At 31.0% G+C, this 13,936-nt stretch overlaps 1 pseudogene; it reads left to right on the top strand.

Moving 5' to 3' along the window:
• The first annotated feature begins 322 nt into the window (after positions 1-322).
• LOC125841673 ((-)-camphene/tricyclene synthase, chloroplastic-like) lies at positions 323-7,332 on the top strand (annotated as a pseudogene).
• Positions 7,333-13,936: the final 6,604 nt, after the last annotated feature.

Here is a 13,936-nt window from a genome sequence, read left to right as displayed (position 1 = left end):
ACCAATGTATCCTACACAACAAAATCTTAAGTAATGTATCAATTGCAATGTTTCGGACATTCAAGGAGTGTATCTGAGAGCAATTAAAAAATTGAGATTTTTGTAATTGAAAAAACTTCTGAAATAGAATATAATTAGCTCCTAAATACATGTGATTTATGTACTTTATACTAAATATAATTTTCCCCTAGTAGGAGTATACAACTTTTAATTTTCCCCTTAAAAAGTTAGTGGTACGTGCTTGGGAGAATCTATTTATATATATAGTTACTTGTTGGGAATCCAAAAGGCATCAACCAATATGGGGATGCTAATAATACCTATGGCCATATCTCCACCTATTACTACCAACAATTTTTCCTCTTTCCGTCTAAGAAAACCTTCACTAGTTATATCAAAAGCCAATCTTTCTACAATCCCTCAAAATCATACTAGGCGTTCTGGGAATTACAAACCTCCCATGTGGGATTTTTAGTATATTTAATCCATTCACAATGATTATGTGGTATATATATTTTGTCCATTTTAATTTGCTTGTTTTATATTTGTTTTAGAAGAAATGTCTCTTTCCTCTTTGACTACTCTTTTAATTTCATTTTTTCACATGATATCACTCACTAGTAAAAAATGACTATTTTTCCTATTGAAAAATGTTCAGTGGTTGTCTTCACAAGTATTTTGATTGGATTAGTGAGAAAAAGAAAAAAATGATAATGTTCTTATATGAAAAAATTAGGAAGCTTCTCGCTATAATTCAGTTAGAATTTATTTCTCATTATGCATTTATCTAATGAACTAGTTTGATGAGAAATGAGTGGGAAAATCATGCTCAATAGCACAATTTTCCACTGATTCACGATGAGAAAAACCTTTATTTTGAGTAATATATATTTAAGACAACAAAATTAAATAACATTTTGATATATTAATTATATTTTATGTATCTTTAGTTAAAAGTCATAAAATTCAAAAGTTAACTTTATTTTTTAATACTCAACATCAAATCAAAACCAGATGAAGTATATACTGAGCATTTGTACATGTGTTGTATAGGAAGAGGAGTATATGAAACGTTTTAACGAACTAATGAAGGAAATGAAGAAGAATTTGATGGTGATGGTTGAGGGATCACAAGAATTAGAAAAGTTGGAGCTTATTGATAATTTACAAAGGCTTGGAGTGAGTTATCATTTTAAAGATGAAATCATGCAAATTTTGAGGAGCATAAACCAACACACTCCAGGAGATTCATTATATTCCACGGCTCTAAAATTTAGACTATTGAGACAACATGATTTTCATATTTATCAAGGTGTGTGCTAGATTATTTTAGGCGACTCGATATTATCGGTAGTCTAAAGTCAAAATTTTTTTGAGAGAGCTTTATTTTGTTTTTCAAGAAAAATATTTATAAAAAGGAACAAGTGATAGTTACAAATAAAACTCGCAAAACTTTGATAGTTTAAATATTTATTTTACCATTATCTTTTTTTTTTAAAGAAACTTATAACCATATTATTTTTTAAAAATAATCCCCTTGAATATTGGGATCTTAAGACACTTGCTTTTTTTATTTGTCTTTAGAGCCACCCAATTGCTTCTTTATGTTTCCTCCGTTTTAATTTGTTTGTCTTGTTTTGATTTGACACAGAATTTAAGAAAGTACACTCTCCGTCCAACAATACTTGTCCACTATACTAAAAATAGATGTCCAATAATACTTGTCCACTTTATGAAATCCATGAATAATTTTACACTTAGTTCCTAATTTATCCTTATTATTAATTATAGTCATTTGTCTATTACATTTTTCAAGACATTGTATTTATTATATTCAAAGGGTGATATCGTAAAATCACCCTTCTATTTATAGTTTCTTAAGGGATGTTCCAACTTAATAGTGGACAACTATTGTTGAACAGATGGAGTATTAAAGAAAAAATTTGATTAATCTTTATAGTCTTAAACATGTCACATCGAAAGTTATAATTAAAGAGTTGTAAAAAGGAAAGACACTAAATTAGCTAAAAAAAAAAGAAGAAAAGAAGTAGACAAAATTGAAATAAAGGAAGCACTACATACATGCTCTGACAATTGACATTAACTTCTTCTCATCTTTTGATTAGACATGTTGGGCAATTTCAAGGATGAGAATGGCAATTTGAAACATCAAAGTTTTTGCAACGACACAAAAGGTTTATTACAATTATATGAAGCTTCATTTCTTTCGATGGATACTCATGAAACCACTACTTTATTGGAGTCACATCTAAAGACTTATTTGAATAATAATAAACATGGTCATGAAGACAATTATGTGGTTATTGAAGCATTAGTCCGCCATGCATTGGAACTTCCTTTGCATTGCATGATGTTGAGAGTTGAGACAAGTTGGTACCTAAACATTTATGAGAAAATGCCAATTTCTAATCCTCTTTTGCTTGAGCTTTGCTAAGTTGGACTTCAACATTGTTCAAGCAACACACCAACAAGATTTAAGATATCTATCAAGGTGAGATATGTAATATTTGTACACCTTTAAGTGTGTACAAATAGACACTTAAATTTGTATAAAGTTGAACAAATAGACACAAATGTCCTACATGGCAGTTTGTGTCCTACGTATATTATGTCACGTAAGACCCATGTGTCTACTTGTTCAACTTTATACAAGTTTGAGTGTCTACTTGTGCACACTCAAAGTCAGAGTTAAAACAAAATTTTCTATGATCCAATTTGTACATACAATTTTATTGCTTTTGCAACCTTTAATTTTCTTGAAGCTAGATTCATCTCCAACTTTTTTCATGTTATTAATTAAGGTGGTGGAAGAGCTCATCCCTAGCAGAAAATTTGCCATTTGCAAGGGATAGAATTGTTGAAGCTTTCTTTTGGATAGTGGGGACAATGTTTGAGCCTCAATACAGTAACAGTAGAAGAATGTTGACCAAGGTGGCTGCTTTAGGTACTCTCATAGATGATATTTATGATGTCTATGGCACACTTGATGAGTTGGAACTCTTCACTGATGCTGTTGAAAGGTCTGTAACTTTTATCTTTTGTTTATTTAGAAACTAGGTAATTAAAAACGTGCTATGTTAAGAGTCAAACTTCTTAATTTTGATTGTGAATTTACATATTTTTGAAATAAAATTTAGAGTGAAGGATCAAAAACACATCTAAAATATTTCGGTTATTTGAGTTTCGTATCTAAACTATCAGGTGTATGTGTTTTCTGCCTACAATTTACCAAAGATATAATACATAAATATGCCCTTTAACTTGGCTTCAGTTGGTTGCTATGCCCTCCAACTTTGGGTGTACACAAGTAGACACTTAAACTTGTATAAAATTGAACAAGTAGACACACACGTCCTATGTGACATAATATCCGTAGTAGGACGCCACATAGGACACAAAATTGTCTTGTAGGAAGTTGTAGGATGAATGTGTCTATTTGATCAATTTTATACAAATTTAAGTGTCTACTAGTGCACATTCAAAGTTGGAGGGCATAGATGTCAGCTGAAGTTAAGTTAAAAGGCATATTTATGTATTATGTCATTCATCAAAACACATCTCAACTATCAATTGTTCAATTTTCATACCTGAACGATAATATGAAAAATAAACCGTTGATATATAGTACCTTAGATGTGTTTTTGATCGTTCACACTAAATTTATTATATATTTAGAAACTATGNGCAAGGGATAGAATTGTTGAAGCTTTCTTTTGGATAGTGGGGACAATGTTTGAGCCTCAATACAGTAACAGTAGAAGAATGTTGACCAAGGTGGCTGCTTTAGGTACTCTCATAGATGATATTTATGATGTCTATGGCACACTTGATGAGTTGGAACTCTTCACTGATGCTGTTGAAAGGTCTGTAACTTTTATCTTTTGTTTATTTAGAAACTAGGTAATTAAAAACGTGCTATGTTAAGAGTCAAACTTCTTAATTTTGATTGTGAATTTACATATTTTTGAAATAAAATTTAGAGTGAAGGATCAAAAACACATCTAAAATATTTCAGTTATTTGAGTTTCATACCTAAACTATCAGGTGTGTGAGTTTTCTGCCTACTATTTACCAAAGATATAATACATAAATATGCCCTTTAACTTGGCTTCAGCTGGTTGCTATGTCCTCCAACTTTGGGTGTATACAAGTAGACACTTAAACTTGTATAAAATTGAACAAGTAGACACACCCGTCCTATGTGACATAATATCCGTAGTAGGACACGGCATAGAACACAAAATTGTCTTGTAGGACGTTGTAGGATGAATGTGTCTATTTGATCAATTTTATACAAATTTAAGTGTCTACTTGTGCACACTCAAAGTTGGAGGGCATAGATGTCAGCTGAAGTTAAGTTAAAAGACATATTTATGTATTATGTCATTCATCAAAACACATCTCAACAATCAATTGTTCAATTTTCATACCTGAATGATAATATGAAAAATAAACCGTTGATATTTAGTACCTTAGATGTATTTTTGATCGTTCACACTAAATTTATTATATATTTAGAAACTACGTAAAAATTACTACATGTCATCACAATAAGTAACAATTCAAAATATTTAAATAATAATCGAAGAAAAACACATTTATCTCGAAATTTGAACACCGTCACATCAAAATTTTCGATTATCAAGTAAAATGTGGTTTGTGGTTGTGGTTGGTTACATTCAGAATGGATGTAAAAGCAATGGATCAACTTCCAAATTATATGAAAGTATGTTACCTTGCACTCTTCAACAGTATCACCGAAATTGCTTACGAAGTTCTCAAACAGCAAGGGATTAACATCATACCCTACCTTACAAAATCAGTAATAAAAACTTGTTTTAATCTCTAATTTGTATACGGGGAAAATGAAGCAAATATACCTGTTAATTTTGCGATTTAGAGCGAATATATTCTTTGTTAAAAAAGTGGTGTAGATATACTTGTTGTCTAACAAATGATACATATTTATCCGTTGTTAGACAACAAAGGTATACATGACTAGAAACAAAGAGGCTAAATTTTCTGTCGTGAATCAATGAAAAAATTGTGTGACAAAACATGATTTTTCAACCCTATTCTCATCGAACTAGTTTCACTCGGAAAATGCAGAATTGGAAACAGATTCCCATTAAAATACTTAGAAGCTTATTCTCATTTTTTTGTGTTAAAACTCTACTGATCCCTCTGTCAACTTTATGTGACACTTTTCTTTTTAGTTAGTTCTAAAACAAACGACACATTTCTATATTTAGTTACAAATTCTTTTTAAAATATTCATTTTATCCTTAATGAGATGACTTGTTTTAAACCACTAGTCAATAGTTATTCATTCTATTTTAAACTTTGTGCCAAGTCAAACAACATACATGAATTGAGACTGCAGGAATACTATTTTTTCAATACTCACTGACTCTATCAAAATATCTATGAGAATAACCACTAAACATATTTCAGTAAGAAAATAATGAATTTTTAATAGTGACATATACATCACTTCTTCAACGAGGAATATATTAATTCGCTTTAAATCGCAAAGTTAAGGAATAAATTTGCCCTTATTCCCTTCTCTCTCTATATACATATATATTTGATACATGCATCCATGTTATTAATTAGTGGGCAGATTTGTGCAAAGCTTTATTAAGAGAAGCAAAATGGTACTACAATGGATATACTCCAAGTCTTGAGGAATACATGGATAATGCATGGATGTCAATTGGAATTCCTGTGATAGTAATTAATGTATTCTTTTGTGTCACAAATCCAATTACCAAAGAGGCAATAGAATCCTTAAGCAAGTATCCTCACATAATTCGTTGTTCTGCTACAATTATTCGTCTTGCTGATGATTTGGCCACATCAATGGTATGTTTTTGACCCTTACATATATTCTTTCCGTCTCAAAATATTTCTGGTTTATTTTTTTAGGTATAATAAATAAATGTATTTTTTAAACTTAGTCTCATTTTACATATATACTCTCCAATTTTGAATGTGCATAAGTAGATATTTAAGCTTGTATAAAGTTGATAAAGTTAACACATGAGACTTACTTGGACATGATCACGTAAGGTGCAAATTGTCATGTAGGATGTCACGTAGGACGTGTGTGTATATTTGTTCAACTTTATATAAGATAAATGTCTACTTATGCACACTCAAAATTGAAGGGTATAAACATAAGCCCAAGGCCAAGTTAAAAGGCATATTTATGTCTATTAAAAAACAATGATTGATATGAATATTTTATCATAATATTCATACTAATTGATGTTTTAAAAGATAATTTGGAAAATAAGTAATTAATGCTAAGTATAAGGAAAATAACAATCGTCTTTTCCAATAAATAAAAGTGAAAATGTATTTTATTTTTAAAATATTAGACAAATAAAAGTAAACAAGTACTCCCTCTGTCCCCTTTTTACTTGTCCAATTTTGACTTTTTACTTACCATTTTTTGACAAATCAAGAAAAGACAATGTTTCTTTTTACCTATTATATCCTCAATTTATTTTTAGAATTAATATTTTTGAAAAAAGGTAGAACCTCTTTAATAAGTAAATTGATTTTGGAATTCTATCAATTTATAGGGGTAAAATGGTAAATTCACTGTCATTTATAATTTTCTTAATAGGTGTGTCAAGTAAAAAATGAATAAATAAATAGAGACAGAAGGAACACTACATCAAAAATGATTTTTAGTGGTGATTAATTAACGGCAATAACTTAATTGCCATTAAAAATGTATTTTTAGTGGCATTTAATACTCTTTGTAAATGTCCCTAAACTCTAAAGCCTATAGCGACAATAGATCCAATGTCAATTAATTAATGCCGATAAATACTTTATCACTCTTTTTTAATATGTATATTTATTACCGCTAAAAGTTGTTTTTGTTATAGTGGAGTAGGACAGAAGGAGTAGTGTATATTATAGATCAATAAAAGTTGCTTACCTTATTTATTGAAACAACCAATTCTATTATATTATGAATAGTTACGTATAATTTATTATTCTTTATTTCAGGATGAAATGAAAAGAGGTGACGTTCCCAAATCAATTCAATGTTACATGAATGATCATAAGGGTGCCTCTGAAGAAGAGGCTAGAAAACACATCAATTATTTGATAAAAGAGACATGGAAATTGCTCAACATATCTCAACATGATAATTCATTATTCTCAAAATCATTCATTGAATGTGCAATAAATATTGCAAGAACTGGACAAACCATTTACCAGCATGGAGATGGACATGGAATTCAAAATTATGAGATTAAAAATCGCATTTCCAAATTATTTTTTGAGCCCATTAAATATTCAATTCCATAAAGTCCTACCTATAATTTTTATTTTTATTTTTTACATATGCATTCTTAACGAGTTATTCTAAGTGCGTAAAAAATAAAACCATGTGTGTAATAAAAGTATCTATTGTAGGGCCATAATAATTATATTTTACCATCTTCTTTTCGTGCCATATGTGCTTAAACTTTATTGTCTCTGCTTTTTGGTGTGCCTCAAGTTGAGGACTTATGTGCTTCTATAGGATAAGGTACGAATGTGATTTCAAATAGTACGCAACTTAACGAAAATGCACAACACATAAACATATTGTTTAACTTGGTCTTAACTGGGGTATATATTTCTTTCAATTTTAAGTGTACACAAGTAGACACTTAAACTTGAACAAATAGACATACACGTTCTACGTGGCATCTTATATGACAATTCACGTAAGATACACTCAAACTGATTTGTAACGTAGAACATGAGTATCTTGCTTGTTCATCTTATATGACCTCTCTCTCTCTCTCTCTCTCAATTTGGCTCTCCTCTCTCCACCCAACATGTAGCTAAACACAATTGTATTCATTGATACAAATTAGTTATATCAATTGTATTTGTGATACAACATGATATAACAAATACAATATGTATTCAACCTCTCTCTCGCCTCTCTCACATCGATCTCTGTCAAATATCGTTTGTCTCTCTCCTCCCTCTCCTAGCTAGTCTCTCTCGCCTCTTTCCTCCCCCAACATGTAGTTGTAAATCATAGTTAAGCAAACGATACCTATGAATCTCTAATTAAGCCCAAACTATAATCATTTCTTCCAAGTTTTATGTGAATTTAAATGGATTGAGGCCCGGATGAACTTTATTTTCTATTTGACAAATTAAAAAATCAATATTGAGAAGTTGGTATGGTATGATAATTTTGTGCAATAATTGGCATACCTTTTTTTTCTTTTTTTGGGAAAAACTACATAACTACAGAAACATTACTCTCCCTATAGTTTGAAATAGTTACATGTAGTCTCACTAATTAATAATTTAATACCAGATTTCAAGTCAGATACATCTAGATACATATATGATACACTCTGAATAATATATATACATAAGGAGAGATGCATGGAGAGGGAGATGCGAGCGAGAGAGGGAAAGAGTTAGGAAGCAAGAAAGTCTGTGTATCCTAAGACAGTGTATCTCAGATACACGTGATCCACTTGAATATAGTGTATCTCAAGTAAATTACACTTAATTTTGACCTCATATATTGAAGATACATGTATTTGATACGTAACTAGGCCCTAAACTAGTGAAATTTGTGTTGTTTGCTCTAATGTTTTATCATATGTCATCAATAGCCTATGTAATCGAAATTATTTTTCTTTAAATTAGAAGAAGAAAAAATTAGTACTTCTTAATGATTTCACCACACTGTTTAAATATATATTTTTTTAACCAAAAAGGGCTCCTAATTTTGAGCAAAAGTGTTTCACTATTTTCTACCAAATCTTTCTACTTCCTTTTGAAGATTCAACATAACTTGGCTAGTTTTATGTTGAATGTCAAGTTACCGCGACCATTCTCATGAGAGAGATGCATCATGAACACTTGGATGTTTAGCATATGTCATTCTTTGGTAGGGCATGAAATTGAAAGACTTTTCGTATAGGGTTATAGATTCATGAATGGTTGGTCAGGGAACAAGTTATTTTGGGATTAACTATCTCAGGATAAGTTATTTCATTATATATATATATGAGATAATTTATCCCATTATTAAGGTACAAATGGTGGAATAAATAATCTGAAGACTATCTAATACCTTCAACTAGGGGTGTACATTACCGGGTTGGTTCGGGTTTTTTAAAAATCAAACCAAACCATTTGTATCGGGTTAAAATATATATAAACCAAACCAAACCAATAATAGTCGGGTTTTTTCAATCTCGGGTTTTTTCGGGTTATTCGATTTTCTCGGGTTATTCGGGTTTTCTCGGGTTTTTTTATAAAGACTAAAGAACTAGTGTTCTTTCGGTGATTTAAAAAAAACGTTGAACACTAACATGATTTTTCATCCTAGAAAAGCATTTAGTAGTTTCTTTTGGCATTGCAAGTCCATGAGTTCAATAGGCAATTCTCCATTCTATTTGGAACACAAATTCTCAAAAAATTACTACTATTACTATTTTGGACAAATCATCAAATAATATCAATAATCAAGAGTGATTCATTACACATTAGAGAAATTCATGAAAGTAACATAGTGACTTAAACAATTTTTGCATAGTCAAAATATTGTCATCAAAAGTTAATACGAGTTATTTACATTCAAGTCTTTAAATTCTACACCATCATTAATTACAACCTAGGACCTTGTACCTAGAGGAACAAAACATTTTTGAAGTGAGATCTTCTTTACATATTTTCCAAAAACCATAGCCTGCATCTGCAAAGTAGACAATTCAAATCAATTAAGTTGATTAGCAACATATTAACTAGGTTGATGTTTAGTCCTTAGTTCTTATTGCTATTTAGAGCAAACAGTAATTAGGTAATTAACAATCACAAAAGAATAAACTAATACCTTTGTTCCATGTAGTGAAATTAAAGTACATCAACTGGCTAATCAATCCTCAAAGGTTAGTCGGGGTATTCTGAAACAACTGAAACAAATTGAATACTAAATAAAATTCAAAAGCAGAGAATCATTTTTAATAACAATTAGAATATATAAAGTTACCTTCTTCAATTTCGTCAATTTTTTGGACTTCCTCTAATATATCTTCAAGCTTGCATTCTTTAGAAGGCGATCGTAGCCATTGTTGAGTGCAAATAAGCGCTTCTACCGTTTTTGGAGATAAAGAACTTCGATAACTATCAAGAATTCGACCACCTGTACTAAAAGCTGACTCAGATGCAACAGTAGAAATAGGAACAGAAAGGATATCCCTAGCAATTTTCGCAACAATTGGGTATCTACTGGACGAAACTTTCCACCAACTCAAAATATTAAAATCATTGATCTTCACTACATCATCTTTCAAGTATATTTCCAGATCAGATTTTTTTACAACAAATCCCTCTTTATTCATGTGTTTCTCCCACTGAGATTGCAACAAATCACTAGATTCACCCATCACACAATTATCATTTTCAATATTTTCGTTAGGATCTTCAGAGCAAGAGCAATTGTAGTGATTATATAAGAGATTCAAAACATCTCTCACATCTTGAGACTTCAATCTTCCCATCAAAGAGCCATATGCAGTAGAAAGAATATACTCTACATATTGCATCTTGTATCTAGGATCCAACACAACAGCAACCATCAGTAACATATTCATACTCTCAAACTTACCCCAATATTTATCCATCTTGGATTTCATTCTTGTTGCCATATCAACCAAAATGAGATCATCATGTTTAGTATACTTGATAATATCATTTCGGAGATTGAAAAAATCATGAAAGAAAGAGTGAGAAGTAGAATATAAGCTGCCCGAAAATTTTAAAGTTGCCTGATAGAAAATATTAAGAAACTTCACAAAAGCTTTCACATTCTTCCAATCATCTGTTGATTGATTTTTTGTTGTTGTACTTATTTCTCGACATTGCTTTTGATAATTCTGGTCATCCACATACATTCTTGTAAAAGCTTTTTCAAATTTCAAAGTTTTATCCAACATTGTGTATGTCGAGTTCCATCTAGTCTCAACATCCAGACTTACAAGACCACGGGTGTCAATCTTAACTTTCTCAACAACGGACTTAAAAGTAGCAAATCTTGAAGAAGAAGACCTGACATATTTTATAGCACTTCTTATATGAGAAATAGGCTCAATTTGTTCATCCAGCCCCTCTTTTACAATCAAGTTTAAAATATGAGCATTACATCTAACATGTAAAAACTGATTTTCAAACATTACACCTTTCCAATCTTCAATACGCCCCTTTAAACTCTTAATGGCAGCATCATTTGCGGTTGCATTATCCAAGGTCACTGTAAACAAGTTCTCAATGCCCCAACCTAATAAGCAATCCTCTATCCCCTTGGCAATAGTCTCACCTTTGTGATCTGATGTTTGAAAAAAATTAAGAATTCTCTTTTGTAGATTCCATTGATCATCAATCCAATGTGCAGTGACAACCATATAAGTATAATTTTGGATTGATGTCCATGTGTCACTGGTAAGACAAACACGTTGGTTTTTTATAAGCTCCTTAAGCTTTTCTTTCTCTTCTTGATAAATCCTTAGACAATGTCGAGCAACAGTTACACGAGAAGGTACTTCAAAATTTGGAAAGGCTTTAGCCATTAATTTTTTGAATCCTTCTCCCTCAACAGCCCTAAACGGTTGTTCATCAATAATTATAAATTCGGTAATTGCTCTCTTAATTTCATCCATATTAAAAACCCCTTTTTCAGTGGAACCACCTTCTGGCCAACCTCTTTTGATAGGTTTTAATGTTGTTTGCCACTTATCGGACTTAAATGGAGACTTGAGACATTTCACAGTTAAATGATTCCATAACGTAGTTGTCCCATTGACACTGTCGGCAGCAAATGTTTTAGTACAATAATTACATTTTGCCCTACATTTACCTCCTTTAGCAATAAACTTGGAGAAATGATCCCAAATTTGAGATGTTTCTCTACCTGTAGTTCCAGAGTTAGGAGTGACCGGAGGAGCTGCTCTTTTTTGCTTCTTAGGAGGTATGCATCGATGTGGAGTTACTTTGCCTTGTTGTTGAGATATTGTCGACATAGTTGAAGGAATATTATTAATCACCTCTACATCCGTTACAGAAGGTGTAGTTTCCATCCAAAAAGAAAGTTTCTGCACATACATAACAATAGTTATTAGTATTCTGATACAAGATTGTGTTTCAACAAGACTTCCATTCAAGTATTGTGCACAAGACTTAGAAGTATATTTCACTTTGAAACCAAAACAGATACAAATATAGTACAAAATATTTGGTTAGAAAAGTATGATGTATATTACTGGCTACTGCTATCAAATCTAATAGTCTCTTAAATTTTTATCTCTATCACTTGTTTTTCCTTATCTCTGCGGACCATCACAATGTTTACAGTACAAAAACCTCCATACAAATGGAACCAAAAGCAATGAGTCGAACACTTGCCCCTTTTTCATTGCATTGAAACAACATAAGTAAAGAGAGAAATAAGTGAAACTTATATACAAAAAATTTATCATCATCTTTATCATCTTGTTGCTAAGCTTAACACACCATAGATATGGACACCAAGATGTATAATTTTTAGGTTTATATCTATGATTCAACTACCCAAAAATGTGATGTTGTTGACAATGGCAATACAAGAAAAATATCTAAAAACGAGTTAGTAGCAATTACTTACCCAGATTAAGATGAGTTGATGACGATTTGAACTAAAATCCAAAAGACGAGCTCAATATATGTCCTAATAGCTAATGAGTAAAACCTAACAGTGACTAAGTCTTTGAAGGTGAAGAGCTATTTTTGAGCTGCTGACCTAAATGACCTTTGTTAAATGAGAAAGAGAATATTAAAGGGCTAGTTGAATTGTATAATTTATTTGGGCTTTTGTTTATTCCTAAAAATAACAAGTGGGCTCAAGTCAACAATGTAGCCCAAAGTCCACTAATATTAAACAAAAAATTGTGAGAAAGATTAAGAAAAATATATAAATTATATATTAATAAACATTTTTATGTATAAAATAAAATTTTAAAATTACATATATAATGTCGGGTTGGTTTGGTCTCGGGTTGGTTTTTTTTAGTTAAAACCAAACCAACCCAAATATAGTCGGGTTTTTTTTTTCAATACCAAACCAAACCACTAGTCGGGTTTTTTTTCGGTTTGACTCGGTTCGCGGTTTGGTTCGGTTTGCGGTTCGGTTTTGTACACCCCTACCTTCAACCAAATGTAGGATAAAAACGACTCTTTAGTTATCAATACGCTTCACCTTCCTTCATGCTTGTAGTTGTTGTATTTTTGTGCTATGAAAAATTGTTAGGGTAAAATAGAAAGCTTAAAAATGTATTATTGTTATTCAAAAAAATTGCAGTCACATAAATTGAATCAGAGAGAATATATTTCTTTACTTTAATAAATAAATAAGTCTTACAGTAAAATTCATGTGCAACAATTTCCTTCAAAATGAGGAAAACAACTTCAAGTTCTACGATTAACATTCCATATTAATTGTATCCTTTTAACACAACAACGCCATTTTCACATCCACCCTTGTAGCCCCCATTCCCACCCTCACCCCAACTCCTCTACTATATATTTATCTGAATTATATACAAATATTTTTCTTCGTACCAAACACACCCTGAAACATTGCCGCATAATGTAACTTGTGTTGGTTATAAAAGTATTTTTTTATCAAGTCTTGATTTCTTATTTTACCCTCAACATAAATTATTTATTCTCCAAAATCCAAAGGCAATACATCAATTAAGATGGATATTGTGGAAAATACCCATATTAATCGTTATTTTTTAACGAGCATGTAAAATTTAAAGTAAACAAGTGAAAGTGAACAGAACAGAGGGAGTGATATTCATTTATATATGAACTATTGCTAATTATACACAACAAT

This window comes from Solanum stenotomum, chromosome 10 (assembly GCF_019186545.1).
Source record: "Solanum stenotomum isolate F172 chromosome 10, ASM1918654v1, whole genome shotgun sequence".
Taxonomy (NCBI): domain Eukaryota; kingdom Viridiplantae; phylum Streptophyta; class Magnoliopsida; order Solanales; family Solanaceae; genus Solanum; species Solanum stenotomum.
This window is presented reverse-complemented; position numbering and strand designations above follow the sequence as displayed.